This window comes from Geotrypetes seraphini, chromosome 1, assembly GCF_902459505.1.
Source record: "Geotrypetes seraphini chromosome 1, aGeoSer1.1, whole genome shotgun sequence".
Taxonomy (NCBI): Eukaryota; Metazoa; Chordata; class Amphibia; order Gymnophiona; family Dermophiidae; genus Geotrypetes; species Geotrypetes seraphini.
The window spans coordinates 166,611,299-166,632,858 of record NC_047084.1 but is presented as its reverse complement, the minus strand read 5'-3'; the positions used below and the strand labels follow the sequence as shown (position 1 = coordinate 166,632,858).

The 21,560-nt window shown below is 41.0% G+C and overlaps 1 protein-coding gene across 1 annotated transcript in view; it reads left to right on the top strand.

Moving 5' to 3' along the window:
• The window catches only part of PDGFC (platelet derived growth factor C), a 471,080-nt gene that overhangs the window by 424,017 nt on the left and 25,503 nt on the right, over nt 1-21,560 (top strand). The window lies entirely within an intron of this gene.

Genomic DNA, 21,560 nt, shown 5'->3' with positions numbered 1-21,560 from the left:
CTGTTTCTGTGGTGTTGTATTGTATGCAAAGTCCAGCTTCTTGCTGGTTCAATTTAACCTTTGTCTATGTATTTTTATATTATGCCCCCTTTTACAAAACTGTGGAACGTTTTTTAGAGCCAGCTGTGGTGGTAGCAGCTCTGATGCTCAGAATTCTATGAGCGTCAGAGCTGTTACCACCGTGGCTAAAATCCACACTACAGTTTTGTAAAAGGAGGAGGGGTTAGTTTGTGATGACATATTCCATACTAGGCGAAGGTGTTTTCTATGTTCTGTGTGTTCGAAAGACATGGTTTTCTGTTAGGATTGACGGTGTAGGATTGATCTGTACTAGTCTGGCTTGTTTAGTTTTACAATGAGTGTATTGCTGTTGTACTGCTCACTGCAGTATGTAAGATGCTGCCTTTTCCTAGGTACTCATGTGTGATGTGTGGCTTGTTACTAAAAATAATGTTTTTCATACAGATGGTGGGGGGGGTGCCAAAAATGATGGGCCCCGGGTGTCACATATGCATCCAACTGTACCTACCACTAGGAGAACACTCAGATTGCAAAACTCTTAAACTGCCTCTCAGAAATCAAAAACTGGATGTCCGTCAACAAATTACAACTAAATACGCCTCCAAGACAGAACTCCTTTGGATTCGCAAAGAACACTGCAACTGTGCCAGTCCTTTACTGCACTGGGACTCGACTACTATAACTGCAAAAGACCAAGCATGCAGCCTGGGAATACTCTTTGTGCAACCTGTCGCTTTCCAACCATATCTCTCAGGTGGTATCTTCCTCGTTTTACTACCTGTGGCAACACTGAAAAATAAGGAACTACTTTCCAGAGTCTGACTTCGCCCATCTACTCTATGCCATAGTACTCTCCCACATGAATTACTGCGATATGCTATTCACCGGTCTCATGGTGAAAAATGTATGTCTCCAGCGTGTTCAAAATGTGGTGATCAGTCTTCGAATCCTGTTTCCCAGGCTCTAGGATCGGCTCACTGGCTACCCAAAGCCAAACGTTGTATCTTCAAGGGCCTGATGCTAGCATTCCAAATCCTTGCACAAGAAGGTCAAGTTTCAAGTTTATTAAAAATTTGATGTACACGCAATGTCAAATACTTCAATGCATATGACAGTTTAAAATTGGGGGGACAAACAATAAAACAACTTTATACAAATAAACATACAGAGGGGCATAATAAAAAATAGTCTAAGTCCCCTTTTGGCCTAAGGCCTTAAATGTTGAAAGCAGAAGCAGAGAAAATGTCCATTATCAAAAAAAGTCCAAAATGAGGTTTTTTATTGATAATGGCCTGCCTCTACGTTCAGCTGTTTAAACACCCAGACCACCACTACATCTACACTAACAACATATAATCAACTTAAAAAAAGCCTAACTCTCAAACGCCCAAAACAAGAGCTTTTAGGCGAAGAGAAGCCAGTCCTTCGTCTAAAGGCTGGATTCTGTAACCAGTGTCTGTCAAAAACAACACTGGTTACAGAATCCACCCCACCCTACAACGATTGGGGCAGGAGGGAGCCCAAGCCCTCCTGCCTGGTGACACCCCGAACCCCCGACAGCATCGGGGCAAGAGGGAGCCCAAGCCCTCTTGCCCCGCCAACCACTTGAAAGCATGGCTAAGCCTGGAGGAGAAGGTAAAGAAGATTGCAACCTATACATAAAGTCTGATTAAAATTAGGTATTAGAGCATATGCATTAATGATAGATGAATGATACTTTCTATGTCTCAAATGCGTCCTTATACAAGTAACTTTTTAAAGAGCTTTTAAATTTTTTTAGTAAGGATTCACCACATAAGTAGATTGGTAAGTTGTTCCAGATCTGGGGTGCTATAACCGAAAAAATAGTAGATCTCCTAGTACCTATTACTTTTAAAGAGGGGATAGTCAGCAGATGCTGTTCGGTTGATCTAAGTGTCCTAACTGGAGAATATGGTATTAGAAGACGATCCAGAAATATTGGTGCGTTAGTTTGTTGAATTTTAAAGGTTATCAGTGCGATTTTATAAATTATTCTACTCCCATTTAATAACGAGCCACTGGAATCGACTGCCCCCGCAGATCTGATCCCTTGAAGGACTCCTCAACTTTAGAAAAGCAATAAAAACATCCTTCTTCACCTAATCCCCTGCCCTTCACCAATGAAATACAAAGACATGTATATTGGTACCAGAACCAGTATGTGTCACGTAAGGAAAACTTGAACTGTAAAATTTTGCTCTGTAACTATGGCAAATTGTAACTGGTAAACTGTATTCTGTATATTAATATTAGACCTTAGTATAGAAACATAGAAACATAGAAAAATGACGGCAGAAAAGGGACAAAGCCCATCAAGTCTGCCCACTCTAGTGACCCTTCTCCTTGATTTTGCTCACCACCCCCTGCCCTTACCTCATTAGAGATCCCACATGAATATCCCATTTATTTTTGAAATCTGCCACGCTGTTGGCCTCAATCACCTGCCGTGGGAGTTCATTCCAATGATCGACCACCCTCTCAGTGAAGAAATACTTTCTGGAGTCACCATGAAATTTCCCTCCCCTGATTTTCAGCGGATGCCCTCTGGTGGAAGAAGGTCCTATAAGACGGAAGATATCCTCTTCCACCTCGATACGACCCGTGATATATTTAAACTCAGAACGGGTATGTGTCAAGTTTGGATAAAAACTTGTATTGTAAACTTGTACTGAAATTATGGGCTCCTTTTACTAAGGTGCGCTAGCGTTTTTAGCGCGCACACAAGATTAGCGTGCGCTAGCTGAAAAATTACTACCTGCTTAAAAGAAGGTGGTAGCGGCTAGCGTGCGCGGCATTTTAGCGTGCACTATTCCACGCGTTAAGGCCCTAACTCGCCTCTGTAAAAGGAGCCCTATATATGCGTAACCTGTAACCCGTTCTGAGTTCTTTGGGGTCAGCAGGATTTAAAAAAGGAATTAAATAAATAAATAGTATGCCCTAATGCAATTAGCACACGTTAAATTAGTTAGCGCCCCTTGATGAATTCCCCCCTTATCCAATCAAAATTGGGGTTTCATTTTTCATTTTGAATTATTTATTTATTGAATTTTTCAATATAATCAAGCATTAACTTGTACAGAAAGGAAATTCAGCAAGAAACTAATATAACAAACAATATAAAACTATATAAAAGATAACAAATATAAGCATAAATTTCAACTCAAGTCCTCAAAAAGATCCAAGGTGGGTAATCGGCGAATAATAGAAAAAAGAAAATCACATTTACAAAGTAATAACTAGTTGAATGAGGTTAATGCACCCTTTCTTAAACTGAGCATTCATGTTTTCTCTTTCTCCAGACATGAAGTTGAGAGAAAGGTTGTCAGTTGAGATGGCTCAAAGAAAACAAATTTATGTGAACGGTAGATAATTACACATTTACATGGATGTCGCAAGTAAAAAGTCGCCTCCAGGGCCAACACACCAGGTTTCCTTAACAAAAATTCACGTCTCCTTCTCTGCGTATCCCTAGCCAAATCTGGGAACATCTGAATTTTACAATCTAAAAATTATTTTTGTTTATTTTTAAAGAAAAGTCTCAACAACCAGTTTTTATCTGGTGCGAGAGCTACCGTCAAAAGTAAAGTTGCTGGGGTCACTAATTCTTTGTCAGATATTTCCAAAATATTAGATATATTCATTAAATCTTGTCCCAATTTCTGTTGTTGTTGATTATCCTGAGTCCTTTGCGGGAGGTAATAAACCTGCGTGAATGGTGGTAATGATTCTTCAGAGAGCTCCAATATTTCCATCATATAACGTTTCAACATTTCCCTAGGGAAATTAATCAATCTAAGATTATTGTTTTGAGAAAAATTTTCCATTGCCTCCATCTTCCTTCTTAAATTAATATTGTCCTTAATTAATGTCTCAGTGATTTGCTTGGTGACTTTTAATTCTTGGTGGACATTCTGTACTGAAGTCTTAGAGCCCTCAATTTCAATCTTTAAATTTTTAATCTCAGTTTCATGATCATTAAATTTTCTTTCCAGGTGTTGTAATTGTGGATTTATAGATCTTGCCAAATTAGCTACAAGATCCCACAGAGAATCCAATGTTACCTCCTGGGGCTTCTCAATTTGAACAGAGTGTAATTTCAATTTTAATTGAGTTAGCTCACCCTCTGGCAACATCTCTTGTCGAACGTCCTGTCTGGTTCGTTTATCCCCCGCCGCTTCCTCCTCAGTATCAACGCTCAGGTTCCTCTGCTCCAACGAGGGATCCGGCAGCCCAGTCCCCCTCTCGTTCTCCTCCGAGAGGAGGTGAACTCCAACTTCCGGGAGAGCCTCCGCTCGCAGGAAACTGGTGGACTGAGGGCGTGGGGGAGGTGCTCTCGCATCGTGGCTCAACGATGTCTCCAACCCTATGAAGAACGGCACGGGTTGATCTCCACCATGCGTCTCCTGCAGGGGACTCCCCGATGATGTCAGCGTGCCCTGCATTCTCCTCATCAGCTCTTCGATGTTGCCGAAAACGGCTGTTCTGGAGCGCTGCGAGGCTCCAGCAGTGCTGTGTCCCCTCCTCTTCGGCATTGCTCTGAGCGAGTAAAGAAAATATACCGAAGTAAGTATATTCGAGCGAGCTTCAGGGAGAGTGTAGCTCAGACAACCTTGCATGCGGCCATCTTGGATCCTCTTGAGGTTTCAATTAAAAGAAATAAAGACCATACTCTTCAAGAAAGCCCTGAAAGAAGAAATAACACCGCAAGTTTTAATCACCACCTCTCACTAAAGCCAACAACCCCAAACAAATAACCATACTCATTTCTTATTCTCTTTGAAAATGACCAAACTTTTTTTTTTTGGTAAGTTCTTTTTGTAATACATCCCTGATAATTCTTTTGTAATCCGCCTTGAACTGCAAGGTAATGACGGAATAGAAATCCCTAATGTAATGTAATTATCCCATTACTACTGTGTTTTCCTAGCCTTCTTAATTTCTGTTAGTATTTCAAGTTCTGTCGTCTCTCGTCGAGTGTCCAGCCCTTCTTATTGTAAACCGCCTCGACCTACTTCTTATTGTAAACCACCCCTACAATGTGACTTTACTCTGTCTCCCTTCCTCCCTACAAATATTCATGCACTCAAAGACTTCATTGTTTTTTCGCTGAATGTCCAGCCCTTCTTATTGTAAACCGCCTCGAACTACTTTGGCTTTGACGGTATATAAACAATAAATTATTATTATCCTGGTACAATATCCCCACCGTCATAGGTGGAATTTGTTTCACAGTTTTTCAAACCAGTTTGCTGTGTCCCTGGATATTTTTGGAAAGAAAGGTAAACAAACAATAACATAAAGTGATGGGTTTTTTTAAAATTGCACTAACTTTATACATATCTTGGCTAGGGCCGAGATCTGACATTTGTTTCAAGTCACGACAGAATGAGCAATGATATAAGTAAATCATGAAATGCATTCAAGTGATTTAATCCCACAACCGTACTACTGCCTCTCTAGAACATGTATTAAGTTAGTCCCAGTAAAAAAGATGTCTCCTGCAGTTTGATCAAATTGGACTAACGCAGCAACCATACTGCTTTATTCAGGATGGCAGCCCCACACATCTCTTTGCTCGGTATGAGCTTGAAAGCACAGCACACAGGCTCATTTATCATCCTGCTCTGTGCATTCCTTCTGGAGATGTTCCAAGTGCTTGGTCGTTGGTTACAGGGAAGAGTGCTGCTTCTGCACTAAATCATTGTTAACGCTCCTGGTGATGAATTGTGCATGCCATGGATTTTTAATGTGACTTTCAACATTTTAATGGTTAACTGTTTATTTTAGTATGGAAGACTGATGCCCTTCCATTCCCTTGTCTCTTAGAAACGGTGCTCTCTACCAGTTTTGTTCTAGGAGAAATATTGTAGAACCATTCCAGTTTACAGAACCAGAGATAAAATAAAAGAGTACATCTTTAGCATTTTTACAGGACTTTCTAATCTGCAGTACTTCATGCACACAGATGGATATTCTCTTTCTGCTTCTGTCTTGGATAGCTGGCCCATAAAGGAGAGCAAAGCAATGGCTTTTTATGTTGTTTTCTTTCTTCCTTTATTTAATAAGCCATTATTTTTGTCCCTGCTGCACACTTATCAAATCATGCAAGCACAACTACTCATTTCTTCCATCCAGCTTTCATTATTCAACAACACAATATTTCATCTCACTAGTTCGCCTGATTTTTAATCTTAAAAAGTATGATCATGTCAGCCCTTTTTATACCAAGTTGCATAGGTTGCCTTTTGGGGCCAGAGTGCTATTTAAGTTCTGATGCATTTGTTATAAGGTGCTTTATGGATTATCTCCCTCATATGTGTCCCCCTATCTGAAACTTTCTTACTCAACAAAAGGAACTAGAAATTCTGGAAAGTTCATCTTCCCTACTCCAAAGGCCGGTCGTTTTAAGACCTTTTTAGACAGGACTTTGGAGTATCAAGCTGGGAAGATGAACTCCTGGCTAAGTCCGAGGATTGTTCAATCTAATTCTTACTTCACATTTAGGAAATCATTAAAGACCTATTTATTTGACCTCCGGAAAGATCTGAACCAGCTAGAAACGTGGGCAACAAATGCAAGGTGTTGCATCTAGGAAAGAAAAACAAAGAACACGAGTACAAGATGTTGGGGGTGACATTAGCAAAATGCGAACAAGAAAGGGATTTGGGGGTACTGATTGACAGTACCCTAAAGCCATCGGTACAATGTGCGGCGGCGGCGAAGAAAGCAAACAGGATGTTAGGCATAATTAAGAAGGGGATCACGAGTAGATCGAAAGATGTCATAATGCCACTTTATAGAACAATGGTCAGACTGCACTTAGAATATTGTGTCCAACACTGGTCTCCATACCTTAAGAGGGATATAACTCTGTTGGAGAAAGTGAAGAGGCGAGCCACGAAACTTGTCAAAGGAATGGAGCATTTGAGCTACAAAGAACGACTCAGGAAGCTGGGACTATTTACCCTCGAGAAAAGAAGACTGAGAGGCGATTTGATAGAAACTTTTAAAATATTAAAAGGATTTGATAAAATAGATCAAGAAGAAGCATGGATAGACAACATGGATATCAATGCACATCTTCAGGGAAGACAACATGGATATCAATGCACATCTTCAGCTTTGCAGTCCAAGATGCAAAGCACTGGGTCATTAAGTTGGTGCATCATTTTTTTCTGTCCTAATTAGGGTTACCAGATTTTCCATCTGGTAAAAGAGGATGTGTGGCCCCGCCCCATTCTGCCCCGGCCCCATCCCGTTACGCCCCCAAGCCCAGCCCCACACAAACCTCGTCTCTTCAGGCCGGGGCTGGAGTGCATCCACGCATGCACAGATATACTCCAGCCCCGGCCCCGATCTCACCAACTTTTCAAAATCCGGACAATCCGGGAAATCCGGACTTCTGGGAACCCTAGTCCTAATACCCACTGTTTGCCATGCACCTGTCAATTTGAAAAAACAGCAAACAGTGCAGCAGGTTTTCAAGACAGGTTTGACCTAAGGAGATGCTGCCAAGCCCAAGTGGGAGTAAAGGAGGGAGTAATAGTGAGAAGAGAGAGGAGAGTGCAGAGGAGTGGGGCAGAGTGGGTTGAGGACAAGGGAGATTATGGTCTGAGCAGATAGTGGAGAAGAGGAGACTGAGGGGGTGATTACTCGGCAGTAGTATAATATTGTATTTTACTGCACCAGTATTTACTGAAATGTATTGTAATAAAATGCTGCAGGTAGTCTAGAAATGATCCCACCCAACAGACTTTCTATCTGGTCAGCGCCTCCAAATTTGGCCACCCAGCCCCTGAAATGCCTCCTCTTCCCCTGGCATCTACTGAAAATCTCTCTAGTGTCTAGAGGGGAGCAGGAAGGAAAGATTAGGTTTTTACCTTGCTAATCTTCTTTCTTGTAAATGTGACACATATTCTTGACCATCGGCTTAAATCCCCATTAGTTGCAAGGGTTGTAGAGAGTCCACTGTTCGCTTTCTTGCGCCACCTCCCATCACTCTGGGATGAGCTCCACCCACTTGGTTGATAACAAAGCTTGTAGCAAGTCTTTGCATTCAAATATAAGAAAGGAGTGCGGGGGAAACTCCCTGAAACTACATAAGTCTGTTCTGTTCAAAATGCAAACATTAAAGAACAAGGTGGTAATAAAAAGGAACCACCTACCTGTGTGACGTCTGTACTGAGAGTTCTGCAGCTCTTATGAGTGACTTCTTCATTTCTGACTCTATCGGGTAGGCGATAGAAACAAGACTAAGCAGGTATGTCTGAAACAGGCAGGGTTGAGCTTCTGTCCATTAGGGCAAATGCGATTCTGTATAGGACGCCGGGGTGCGATTCTCAATCACATCTTAGGCGGCTGTGGAAACCGGCATCCTATACAGAATCCGGCCCTAAGTGCAAGGCATAGACTCAGAAACTGAAGACAGAGTATGAGTTATTATGAATGTTTGAGGAGGGTTTTTTTCATAGAGCTATGATGATATAAGCGTCAACTGATAAATGTAGTTTCTGGTTGCTTGAGAGTTACAGTGTGCTATTAAAAATAGGCCTAACTAATACTATACCCCATACTATTCCATACCATAAACTGTTCCAGACAAACTACCAGACATGTGGTAGGCAAATCATGGGTATACTCAGGTGTGGCGTGCCAAGTTTACACTTAAATGTCTGCCAGAAATTGATTTTATTATCATTTTTTATTTAAAGTATTATTTCTTTGATTTTTTTTTTTTTTTTTACTGGTTGCTTGAGAGTTCTGGTTGCTTGAGTTCCAGTTAACAGAGAGTCTTCTGTATATAGAACCTGAGTGTTTTATCCTGAGTTATACAGACTTATCCAGATAAAGATGCTGAAAATCACTGCTATCCACAGCTCAGCCCATGGACGCCCCCTGCACTGTACAGATTGTGACGCTAAATATCGGGCTCGCTGGGACTTATTTGGTAAGCAAATCTTGCTAACTACTACTATTAATTATTTCTGTAGCGCTACCAGATGTACAGAGTCACAAAGAAGACAGTCCCTGCTCAAAAGAGCTTACAATCTAAACAGACAAACAGGATGTCATGGATACAGTTAAGGAGAACGGTTAATCTGCTGGCTAGGTTGGAAGACAGAGGGGAGTACAGGACAGTCAAGCCATTGTGACATCACTGATGAGGCTTTGGTGGAGTGAGGCATTATGACATCACAATCTCAGCTCTGCTTCCCAAAGACTGAAACTCTTCACACTACTACTACTATGAATTATTTCTATAGCGCTACCACATGTACGCAGCACTATGCAGATTCACAAAGAAAACAGTACCTGCTCAAAAGAGTTTACAATCTAAACAGACAAGACAGACAAACAGGATGTCATGGATACAGTTAAGGGGAACGGTTAATCAGCTGGCTTGGTTGGTTGGCAAAGGGGAATAAAGGACAATCAAGCCATTGCAACATCGCTGACGAGGTTGGCTCTTATTGGTGGAATGAGGCATTATGACATCACAATCTCAGCTTTGCTTCCCAAAGACTGAAACTCTTCACACTACTACTACTACTACTATGAATTATTTCTATAGCACTACTGGATGCATGCAGCACTGTACAGAGTCACAAAGAAAACAGTCCCTGCTCGAAAGAGCTTACAATCTAAACAGACAAACAGGATATCATGAATACAGTTAAGGGGAACGGTTAATCTCCTGGCTAGGTTGATGGGCAGTAATATTGGCTCCTTAGTCTTTAGCAGATAATAAAGGGAAAGAGGATGAGACTTAATATACCTTACTTTCTATGGTTGCAATCAAAGCAGTTTACATATTATATCCAGGTAGTTATGTAGTACCTGGGAGAAAGGAGGTTTAAGAGACTTGCTCAGAATCACAAGGAGCTGCCAAGGAAATCAAACCCAGTTCCCCATGTTCTCTACATTAACCATTAGGCTACTCCTTCACTCCTCAGAGATTTGGGCAAACTGTTTACTGTCAAATTTCAAACCTATTGTATATCACATATCATTCCTGTAGCCTACCTGATTTATAGCAAGTATTGTATCTAACACGATTTTTTAAATACTACACACTTCTGCATGAGTGGTTCGATCAGCTTATTGAAATCTGCTGGTTAAATAAATTACATAAGAACATAAGAGTTGCTGCTGCTGGGTCAGACCAGTGGTCCATCGTGCCCAGAAGTCCGCTCACGCGGTGGCCCTTAGGTCAAAGACCAGTGCTCTAAATGAGTCCAGCCTCACCTGCGTACATTCCAGTTTAGCAGGAACTTGTCTAACTTTGTCTTGAATCCCTGGAGAGTATTTGTCTCTATAACAGCCTCTGGAAGAGCGTTCCAGATTTCTACCACTCTCTGGGTGAAGAAGGACTTTCTTATGTTTGTACGGAATCTATCCCTTTCAACTTTAGAGAGTGCCCTCTCGTTCTCCCTACCTTGGAGAGGGTAAACAACCTGTCTTTATCTACTAAGTCTATTCCCTTCAGTATTTTGAATGTTTCGATCATGTCCCCTCTCAAGGGAGAAGAGGCCCAGTTTCTCTAATCTCTCGCTGTACGGCAACTCCTCCAGCCCCTTAACCATTTTAGTTGCTCTTCTCTAGACCCTTTCAAGTAGTACCGTGTTCTTCTTCTTCATGTACAGCGACCAATTCCGGACGCAGTACTCCAGGTGAGAGAACACCATGGCCCGGTACAGTGACATGATAACCTTCCCCGAATTAGGGTGGATATCAACCAGCATTCAGTGTTTAATGTGGTAGAGCCTTCTCTCTGCAACGCACTTCCCTTTTACATTTGACAAGGTGTGCTTGGATCATGGATGGGAAACCTCAGCAGTCTGATGAGACACTGTAGCAAGCTTGAGAGCTGCATGCTATTCTCACGATTTTATAGCTGTCTTATCTGATACATTTTTATTATTTAGGCTTTCTTTTTTCTTTCTTCTATTATTATTATTTTATTGTAAACCATGAAGGTGGATTCCCTATTACTAGTACAGTCAAACCTTGGATAGTGAGTAACGTGGGTTACGAGTGGTTTACAAGACGAGCAAAAACATTTTCTTAAATTGTAACTCGATAAACGAGCATTGTCTTGCAGTACGAGCACATATACGTGCGTCACGTCAAATATGCACAATATATGCGCGTCACATCACTAATCGCGGCTGAACATAATACATGCACCTGCAGTTCAAGTGCGCACACCTCACCCTGAGCGCGGCTGAATGTAATAAAAGCATCACGCCGAATTCGCCCGCAGTAAAGTGACTGTTCGAAGTGAGTGAGATTTTGCAATACAAATACGTACAGTACTGTATTTTCTATTAAAGTGTTTGGGATGTGGAACGAATCGTCCGAGTTTCCATTATTTCCTATGGGGAAATTCGCTTTGATATACGAGCGCTTTGGATTGCAATCATGCTTCTGAAACGAATTATGCTCGCAAACCAAGGTACCACTGTATATCCTAACGTAGGACTTGGCAAATTCTGGGCACCAAGTCACTATGACGTCTAGAAATTGCATCCTGGTGCTCAGGATTTCCTGAATATTTTTTTTTTCCCTACTGCAGCATTGTCTGTAACTGCTGCTCTCCACTCTTCGTGGCGGTCAGGCTGTGTAAATACTTAAGCTGCATGGTGCAGGGGTTTGGAAAGTGTCACAGGACATGTACTGTCAAGTACATGCAGAACCCGGTTGCTGTGCAGGGTGAAGAGAAGAGTTTCAGGTAGTGAGGAACACGAGTGAAACGGGGGGAAGGAGGGGAGCGGTAAGGGGCATGAGAGAGACTGGGAGAAGGCTGGAGAGGAGGGCATAAGAAAAATAGTCTGAATGAAAGCATTGTTGGGGGAACATTAGAGAGACAGACAGACAGACTTGATGAAGGCCGGGGATATGAGAGAGTGACTGATGGGGATCAAGAGTATGATGATAGGTAAAACAAAGATGCAAATGTCTCTTTGCTTCGGCTATCTAGAGGGTGATGTCACACAGCTGACAGTATTCTTTATAAAGGGAAATTCAGCTTCTGCAGTTGATTAGCAGAAGCACCTTAAGGAACTGGTTTATTAAAGTTTCCTTGCGCACAGGCAAAAAATAGGGGAGGGGGGAAACTCTTGGTAAGACAATTTCTAAAAAAAGCTACTGAGGACAATATGGGAAGGATGGAAGAGGAGAAGCAAAAAGATCTAGATCTAGATTTAATGAAAATTTGTTGAGGCCTGTCATAAATAAATAATTTTGGGGTCCTTTTACTATGTTGCAGCAAAAAGTGGTCTTAATGTGCTCTTACGCAGGTCTTTCCAGTGTGCTAAGACCTTTTTTTTTTTTTTTTTTTCTGCAGCGGTAAAATGGCCACTTTTATTTGCATTATGGCTATGAACTAATGTTGATTATCAAAGGGCTCCTTTTACAAAGTTGCGCTAGCGGTTTTAGCATGCGCTAACTGCTACCGCCTCCTTTTAAGTAGGTGGTCATTTTTCAGCTAGCGTGCTATAGCACGCGCTAATCTTGTGCGTGCGCTAAAAACGCTCGCGCACCTTTGTAAAAGGAGCCCTAAATCTCTTGAAATGGTCTAAATGCGCAAAAGAGGTGACCCAATATATCAAATAACCAAACAACCTTGTTTGCAGGAGATTCCCAAGAAATATACAACGAACATCAATGTTTAAAACAATGTTCAATTAAATTATATGAGAGAATGTCAGTAGTGTGAACCTACCCTCAGGTAAAGTATCCTAGTGGAACCACGCATTTATATACAGCAAAATATATACAGGTCCACCACTACATCATTTCCTCTACTGTAAAGTCATTTTTTAAATTTAATTTGAATATAAATCTTGGAAATCTCTCATTATAATTATGTAAATTTTTAGTTCAAAAAGTCAATTAACTCCTCGCTTATTCACCAGTATGTTAAGCTAATATTTAAAGGCGAGATCACTTGTCTGTTTGTTTGTTTTTAAAGTACGGCGTGGCTTTGAACTACCCAACAGAGTTCTCCATTTCATCCCTTCGTCAGGGGTAGACACCCGCTTTTCTGTGCTAAGCTCCTAGCTCTTTTCGAAATCCGATTGATCCTCCTGCTGATGTGAATCTGAGTCGAAAAACGTTTTTGCGACGTTCTTTTTGCAAGGAATGTTCGAGGCTATGTACTCTTACATAAATATAATGAGAGATTTCCCAGATTTATATTCAAATTAAAAAATCAAAAATTATTACAAGTCGCCATTCAACAAATTACATTTAATTGGAAGAATGGGAGTAGATTAAATTTTAATTTCTGGTGGAACTCTTTGCGTCATATTTATAAGATGGAAAAAATATTAGCCATACAGAAAGGACATTTTAATAAATTCAAGGATGTTTGGGGACCATTAACAGATTATTGTAATGAGTAAATAACATTTTTCCATTAATTATACAATTGCAAATGAGAGGGTGGGGGTGGGGGGTTTCTGATCTTATATTAATTGTTTGGATTAGTAGAAAAGAATATATTATATGATATACGTGATTACATATGATATGGTAAGGGTGGGAAGAGGAGATAAATTTCATTCATTTAAAATGATTGTAACAGAAATTCAAGTGATGTTTGTAAGTTTAAATGTTATTTCCGATTACACTTGTTGTAAGTTGTAAAAATGAATAAAGAATTTAAAAAATATATATATATATTTTAAAATCAAGAGGAAATGATATTAGTGTACAGTAATGTAAATGAACTGTTTAGAGCAGGAATGCCCACGTCCTACCCATGACACACCCCCTCAAAAGAAATCTGAAATATTTTTCAGCGCACGGTTAGTGCATGCACATTTCTGGGTTACCACAGGATGCCCGAGCCAAGCGCGTCCTGCAAAATTTTCTACTGCATTAGCTGCTTGTTAGTGCCTAATGCACTTAACTGCCCCGCCCCCTCCGCTTTTATTAAGCTGGGTGATTCGGCCACTAGCTCGTGCTGCTCAGCAGTGCAGCATGATAAAGTAGGGAGGGTTAGTAAAAGGGCCTCTTTGAAACTTGATTATGTAATGGACAATTGATTCAAGTGTTTTTGTATTCATTGTGCTGTACACATGATGAATGTTTGGTGGGACAAACTGCATCATCTATATGTGTATATCAAGGGATTTTCTGTAATTAGGAGACATCTGCCTTTTCTTTGATTATTTAGGCTTTCAATTAGCTGCAGATTTAAGTCCTTGATTTTAATTTCTCCAAAAAAAACAAAAAAAAAAACAACCAAGAGAAAATAAAGGAAGAGAAAGAAATTAATAAGCTAAATTATTTTCTTGTAGCAGCAACAGATCTTTATAATGAAAAGCACCTTTCAAAACTATACAGTTACCAGAATTGCAGGTGGGAGCAATTGTGCCTAATGGAGTTTGATTTTTTTTTTTATTTCCGGGCTTATAGCTCCACTTGCTCTAATTATTTCTGACACACTGCTTATTATTTTATGACCCCCTTTAGAGGAGAAATAGAACAACTTGTCATACCGAAAGCAAAAATAGCAAAGAACTGAACACAAAAGGGAAAATTGCATTTTGGAAATGTGCTGTACTATATAGGATCGCTCTCATTATTATTGCCATTATGGAACCTATAATATATAATGAACTATTTAATGCTAGACTATTCATTATTTAAGGCTAATTAACGATGTATGGAAACACCTTTTTATTTCCCTTGTAATTTCATATAATTGATTCCTGTTAAATATCTGCTCTTAATGACAAAATTAAGATTCTATTTGCTGGTGGGTTTCCTCAGCAGGTATTTTATTGTCAGTAAATGCAAGAGGCCCTAGTGACTACTGGACTGGTATCCTATATGCTGGACCCAGTTGGGCTAGAACATCTTTAGGGAGTGTATCTAGATCCAGTGACAGGGAAGGATAAGAGAAGGCAGATGAGCATTAAGGTGACAGTTCTATAAAAGAAACCAAATGATAGGTACCAAGATGCAGCATTCTTTCATGGTACACAGGCTTCAGCTTCCATTAGAAAATAATAGCATTAAGTAATCATTTATATGCCAACATTTAGGTATATCCAGTGGCATAGCGAGGATGAGAGGCGCCGTGGCGATGGCACCCCTCCCCACCCTCTTCTCCACCCCAACCCCCATCTGCTCCTTCCCTACCCCCTCCTGCCATGCGCCCCTTCCCCATACCTCTTTTAACGTTCACGTTATGAGCAGCAACCCTCAACCTGGTTCTTCCTCTGACGTCACTTCCTAGGTGCGGGTCCAGGAAGTGGCATCAGAAGACGAGCAATACTGGTGCCAGAAGCAGGTTGGGGGTTGCTGCTCATGCCGCAAATGTTTAAAAGGTACGGGTGAAGGGAAGCGGCACACACGTGGTAGTTGGGGGAGGGGAAGGAGGGGGCATAGGGGAGGGTGGGTGCTGGTGCCCCCACACTCCCCCCCCTTACTATACCACTGGGTACACCCACTTATGCCATGTCACTAGCAGACATGCGTGTGCCTGAATGTAGCACTTCAGTGTATAAGTTACAGTAGTCTTTGAGTTATGTGCATAAATGTTTGACCTGCCCATGCCCTCGCCTACATATATCAACCTTGCATTGACATACTAAGCAAGTTGCATGCTTATGTTAGAAAGTACCACTGAGGGACAGCAGTTATGCACTTAACTGCCAATTGCATGTTAAGTGCTGGTATTTTATAACTTAAGTTATAAAGATGAATAAACTATACAATCTTACTAGCAAAGCCCAAAAAATATATAGAGTATAACCAGAAAACAGGCTAAGCACATTAGCAATTATATCAGTAGAGACTGCATAAGTTTCAAATAGTGGAGAAAAAGGACCTCAGGTATATTGCTCCAACTTCTTGAGACTGAATATATTTTATATATAGGAGCTTCTCCATTCATTGGTCAAAAAAATACTGCTTTAAATATATCAATCTATTGCAGTCTTCAAAAAAAATTGCAAAATATGTGTATTTAAGCACCGTTTTCATAGACACAATTCCATATCATTCACAACTCACAACCATAACAGTTGAAAAAAAAAAAAAGCGAAGTCCAGCTGTATTCTTTCTCTCACATTCACAAAAAAGCCATAACTTGCACATACCTTAGGCAACCTGGTATAGAATGAGGGGGTAGGTGTTATCATGGTGTGATTAAAGGTGGGCTTTTACCTCACCATAATTTACTATGGGAGTAACCAGCCTAGGGTATCTTAGTATTTATTGCATGTTGCTGACTCCTCTAGTAAAGGAATAACACTGCTTCTAAGCCACCTCACAAGGAGCATTATTCCATCCATCCACAAGGAGCATCAGGCCACCAAGCTTCCACGCCACATTTTAAAGGGGCTAGCATCAATAGGAAAAGTAGTCTCCAGAGTGGCCTTGATTGGGAGGTTACTTAAAGGGGTTTTGCTTGGAGGATGCTTTAGAGCAGGGATGTCAAACTGAATCATATAAGGGGCCGAAATCTACAACATAGGCTAAGTCGCGGGCTGAATTTTTTATTAAGATACTTAAGGGTCCTTTTATTAAGGGACGCTAACTGATTTAGTGCACGCTAAATGCGCACCTTAATAAAAGAACCCCTTAGTTTTAGTAGAAGTATAGGGTTACAACCTCTCCAACCCCACGCCGGCTCTGTGATGTAAACAAAATTAAAAAAGACTTTTCCTCTCTCTTTTAGGTTCTAGTTCACACGTATTTTATTCGATTACCCTCACATTCTCCCACACCCAAGCACTCCTCTTCAATTGGCAATCAGAAACTTCTCCCTTGTCCAGCATGTTTTTCCCTCTACTCCCCGTCCACAGTCCTGCACTTATCCTCCAGGAATCTTTCAAATAATCTTGACATGGGGACGTCAGTGAGGTCAAAACAGCCCCTAAGTCTCAAAGGCCCTGATTCTTACCCCCAACATTTAAAGGTTAGTTGGGGGTAAGGTTAGGGGAGTCATCGGGGGGGGGGAGATCGTTAGCATTTTGTGGCCTACATTTTATGGCCTACATTTTAAGCGTCTCTTCATCTACTAGGGAGACGCGTAGGGCCGCCTAGGTTTGCCTAAGGCCCTTAGGCGAGCTTAGGCGTGTTGCGGGCCTCCCTAGGCTTCCGGAGGCACTTTCAATATAGGTGGCCTGCCTGGGGAGCATTTTTTAAAAAAACGTGCATCCCGATTAGCTGATTAGACAGCAGTAGGATGCCTACAGCTGCCTAAATTCGGGACGGCACTTTGCAGAATCAGGGCCAAAGTGCAGCAAAAAGCAAAGCCGAAGACACACTCAAAAACACGTACGCAACCTGCTACCTGGTAGCGGTACCTTTCTCAAGCCCAGCCCCTCCAGCTACACTACGGGATCTCTCCCTCATGCTCCAACACACCACCACTGTCCCACCTTCAAACTTATCTTGCAAGGAACTCGTGACTGGCCCTGCAGTTTTCCCTCGGATCTGCCCTGCCGGAAACAGGAAGTGGCATCAGAGGGGGCGTGTCAAAACTGAGGGAAAGATATTGCATTAGAGGTGACGGGATACCCGAGAAGAAAAACTGCAGGGCTTGTTACGGGCGCTTGTACCTGTCTGCTGGCGGGCCAACTTAAATTAAATTTTGTATTTGTCTGGCGGGCCAAATTTTATAACACCACAGGCCAGATTTGGTCCACGGGCCAGAGTTTGACATGTCTGCTTTAGAGAATACTTTTCCTGCTGTGTCGGTCTTTTTAACATGCAGCCCAGGAGCATCAGGCCATGCAGCTTGCAATGTGCACCTCATGTTCACTGTAAGATGCATTATACTATTTGCATAGTAATGAGCTGCTGTACATGTATTTGCATAATTTGCATTTCATTACTACATAACACTGGGTGACCTAAATGACAATGCCGTAGGGCACTGCAACCAACGTGAAAGGGTTAGTGTCTTAATGCAGCTTAATAGCTACCCATCCCCCCTAAGAAGACACAGATGACTAATAAGAATTCACATAAAGGGTGGCCTCTCCTAATGCCTCTGCCCATTATGGTTTATAGGTTTTCTTTCTGTTTTTGATATTTTATTTGATCCTGATCTCTCTCGCCTCACTTCTGCAATATCTATAATCTCTTTCTTATTAGTCTTCATTAGGCTCTTATTTCTGTCATTTCAGGATGTGAATTTGTTAATGTGTAGTCAGGTTATTGGAGCATCTAAAATATTTTAGGAGTAGATATTCAGAAGGAATTAGGGTAGGAGCCATTCCTAACTGAATAACTCCCATATGCCACATCTGACCTGGATTTACAGCAGCACTTGCTTGGAGAATACCGCTGAAAATCTAGACCAGGGGTGTCCAACTTTGACAGGTTTTCAGACTTTCCCCAATGAATGTGCTTGAGATCTATTTGCATAACATGAAGGCAGTTCATATAAACTGATCGCATGCATAGTCATTGGAGAATTCCCGAAAACCTGACTGGATTGCGGCCCTTGAGGATTGAGGTTAGATACTCCTGATCTAGGCAGAATACCAGGACAGAGTCAGGGTAGCATTCAGTGACTGTAACCAGCTAGCTACTTGGTTAGCTTTACAGTATACTGAAAAAAGGCTGATCTCGAGTGAACCAAGCAGGTCTCCTTGTACCACTGTTGAACATAGCAGCAGTACCTGAATAACTTCCAGCAATTGCCCTAGGCTGGTGACCAGGTATGGCCCGGCACTGAATATCTAGGACTCAATCAGCCTGCGGAAACCAGGGTTTAAAAAAAAAAATGCTGGCCACCATGGACTGAATTTTGACCTTTCAATTCAATATGTATGCACCTATAAATTAACACCATGCAATCGAATTGTGCACACAAAGAATGTTCTAGTAAGCATATGGGGGTGATTCTATAAAGGTTGTAAAAGGCAGGTGCTGAAATGCAGTACATTAAGTACCAATTCTATAACAGCATCTGAATGCCCAGATTTCTTTATGGAATACTAACATAAGTTGGCATTTATCCATCAAAATGTAGGTGAACCCAATTTTGCAATGTCAATAGCTCGTGAAAATGTATGTAACTTGTAGCATCCTGTAAGTTAAATCTGGGAACTGCCTATGCCTCACTCATGCACCTTCCCTCACATTTACATGCTAAGGGCTCCTTTTTACTGATATGCAAATTGATTTAGTGTGTGCTAATTGCTAAGAAGCAATTCACTTTTGTGCAGTTTCTGTTGTTGAAGCCATGCAGCACTCGAACGTTACACTGTCTACAGACACAGTTTTTATTCATAACTTCCCTGGGAGTTTCTCACGACATGAGATTTAGATGTTTAAATGTTTTTGCGCCATCTACTGGATGGCCATCCATACTCCTGAGTCAGGCTCCCTCTTTGGAGCCGAAACACGGATCGTGTCGGGTATTGAAAAAAAACCACAAGAGAGTTTGGTTATTTTATATTGTAAACTTTATCATATCCCAAGGTTGATGTGTAAAGTTCCTTTCCCACTTTCCTTTTGCTGTATATTAACCGTGGGTTGATTTGCCTTGTTCTATGCACTACTATTTGCTAAGAAGCCCATAGGTATAAAATGAGCTTCTTAGCATTTAGCACATGCCAAATCCATTATCACACTTTAGTTAAAGGGACCCTAAGTGAGCAGCTAACAGTTATGAGTAACAGTCTTTTGCATAAATTTCACATGCAGTTGGTGCTTAGCTATAAATGACCTGTTAGAAAGAGGGGGACAAAATGCACATTAAAAACAGATCTGTAAGTGAACTGGGAAAAAACACCCAAAAATATAGCCATGCACCTCTCTGTCCTCCGCTTAAGACACTGCTTCTGCCAAAATACTGGGAAACAGACAGAATATTGGGGTGGCCTCTCATCCACTGGGAGCTGCCTGTTGAAGCCTCCAAATGACTGCAGTGGTCCAAAAAACATTGGAGGAGCAGAGAGTCAGAGCCTGCATGGAAAAATCGCTCTGCCCCCTCCGATTCTGACATCACATGGCGCCCATGGCAAACATCTTCCAGAGCACCCAGAAGTAGGCAGGATGTTGAGGCAGTCCCTCATCCACCAAGAGCCATCTGTTGAAGCCCCCAAATGATGGTGATGGCCCAAAAAGCATTGGAGGAGCAGAGAGAGTCGGGCTGATGTGGAAGAATCGCTCTGCCCCCACTCCTCCCCTGATGCTGACATCACTCATGGCACCCACTTGGACACAGTTATAACAACTAATCATACCTACAGGCTATAGTGAACCAATTTCTGAACGTGAGCCAACTCAAATACAACTACAGTGGTTAACCAAGCTTACCTTCTATAGGGTACTAATTTCTGAATGTGAGTTCACTCTTATACATCTAATCTAATTCATAGTCTTATATACCGAATCATCTCCTAAAAACAGGAGCTCGATTCAGTTTACATAATTAGATTAAAAACTAAGATCCATTAACATTCATTGGAACTATAGCCTAAAAAGCAATGAAACATAGTTGTTTTTAAGGTTTTGCGAAACATCTGAAGAGATAAACACGATCTAATTTAAGGAGGTAGTCCATTCCATATCGCAGTTAGTAAGTATGGAAAGGAATGTGAAATTTTACTAATGGACTTGATTCCTCTTAATGATGGAAAAGAGAGCTTTTATATATGAATTGTTCTCGTGCCTGAAGATCTCATGGTGTTTAGAGCTAAAGACTTCAAAGGAACAAATAGTCCATGTAAAATTTTAAAGACTGTACACACACATTTAAATGGAACTCTCAGTTGAATTGGAAGCCAATGTAATTTCCTCAACAGAGGTGACACGTGATCAAATTTTTTTCTAAATCAGAATGGCTGCAGCATTTTGAATCAATTGCAGCCGTTTCTCGTATCTTTTGCTTAATCCCACATAAATGGAATTACAGTAATCCAGCTGTGCCAAGATAATGGTTTGAACTAATACTGCAAAATGATCTTGATGGAACAGATGAACTTTTCTCAGTGTGCGAAGATTAAAGAAACATTTTTTGGTAAAATAGATTACCTGACATCGAAAAGACAGAGAAGAATCCAAAACAACACCCAATACTCTAGAATATGATTCTATATGCAAAATATCACTGGAATGAAGAATAATTGAAACTGGCAAATTACCAATTTCTGTGCCAAACCATAATAATTTTGTCTTTGTTGCGTTAAGCTTCATATGAGCCTGAAGTAACCACAATTGCAATTTAAATATACAAGAGTTTCTAGTAGCTGTAAAGTTGCTCAAATTAGGATCAACTTCTAGCAGGATGAAGATATCATCAGCATAAGTGAACATCGTCTTGATGGAACTTAATTTATAGTGTTTTAATGTGGTCATATAAATGTTGAAAAGAATTGGAGACAATGAAGAGCCCTGCGGGACACCACAATCTGATATCCATGCAGCAGATGTCTTACCTTCAAAGTTTACCACATAAGAATATAATGTAAGAAATCCTTTAAACCAGCTTAGAATTTTTTCTTCTAATCCTATATCTGAGAGTAATTGAATTAAGATAT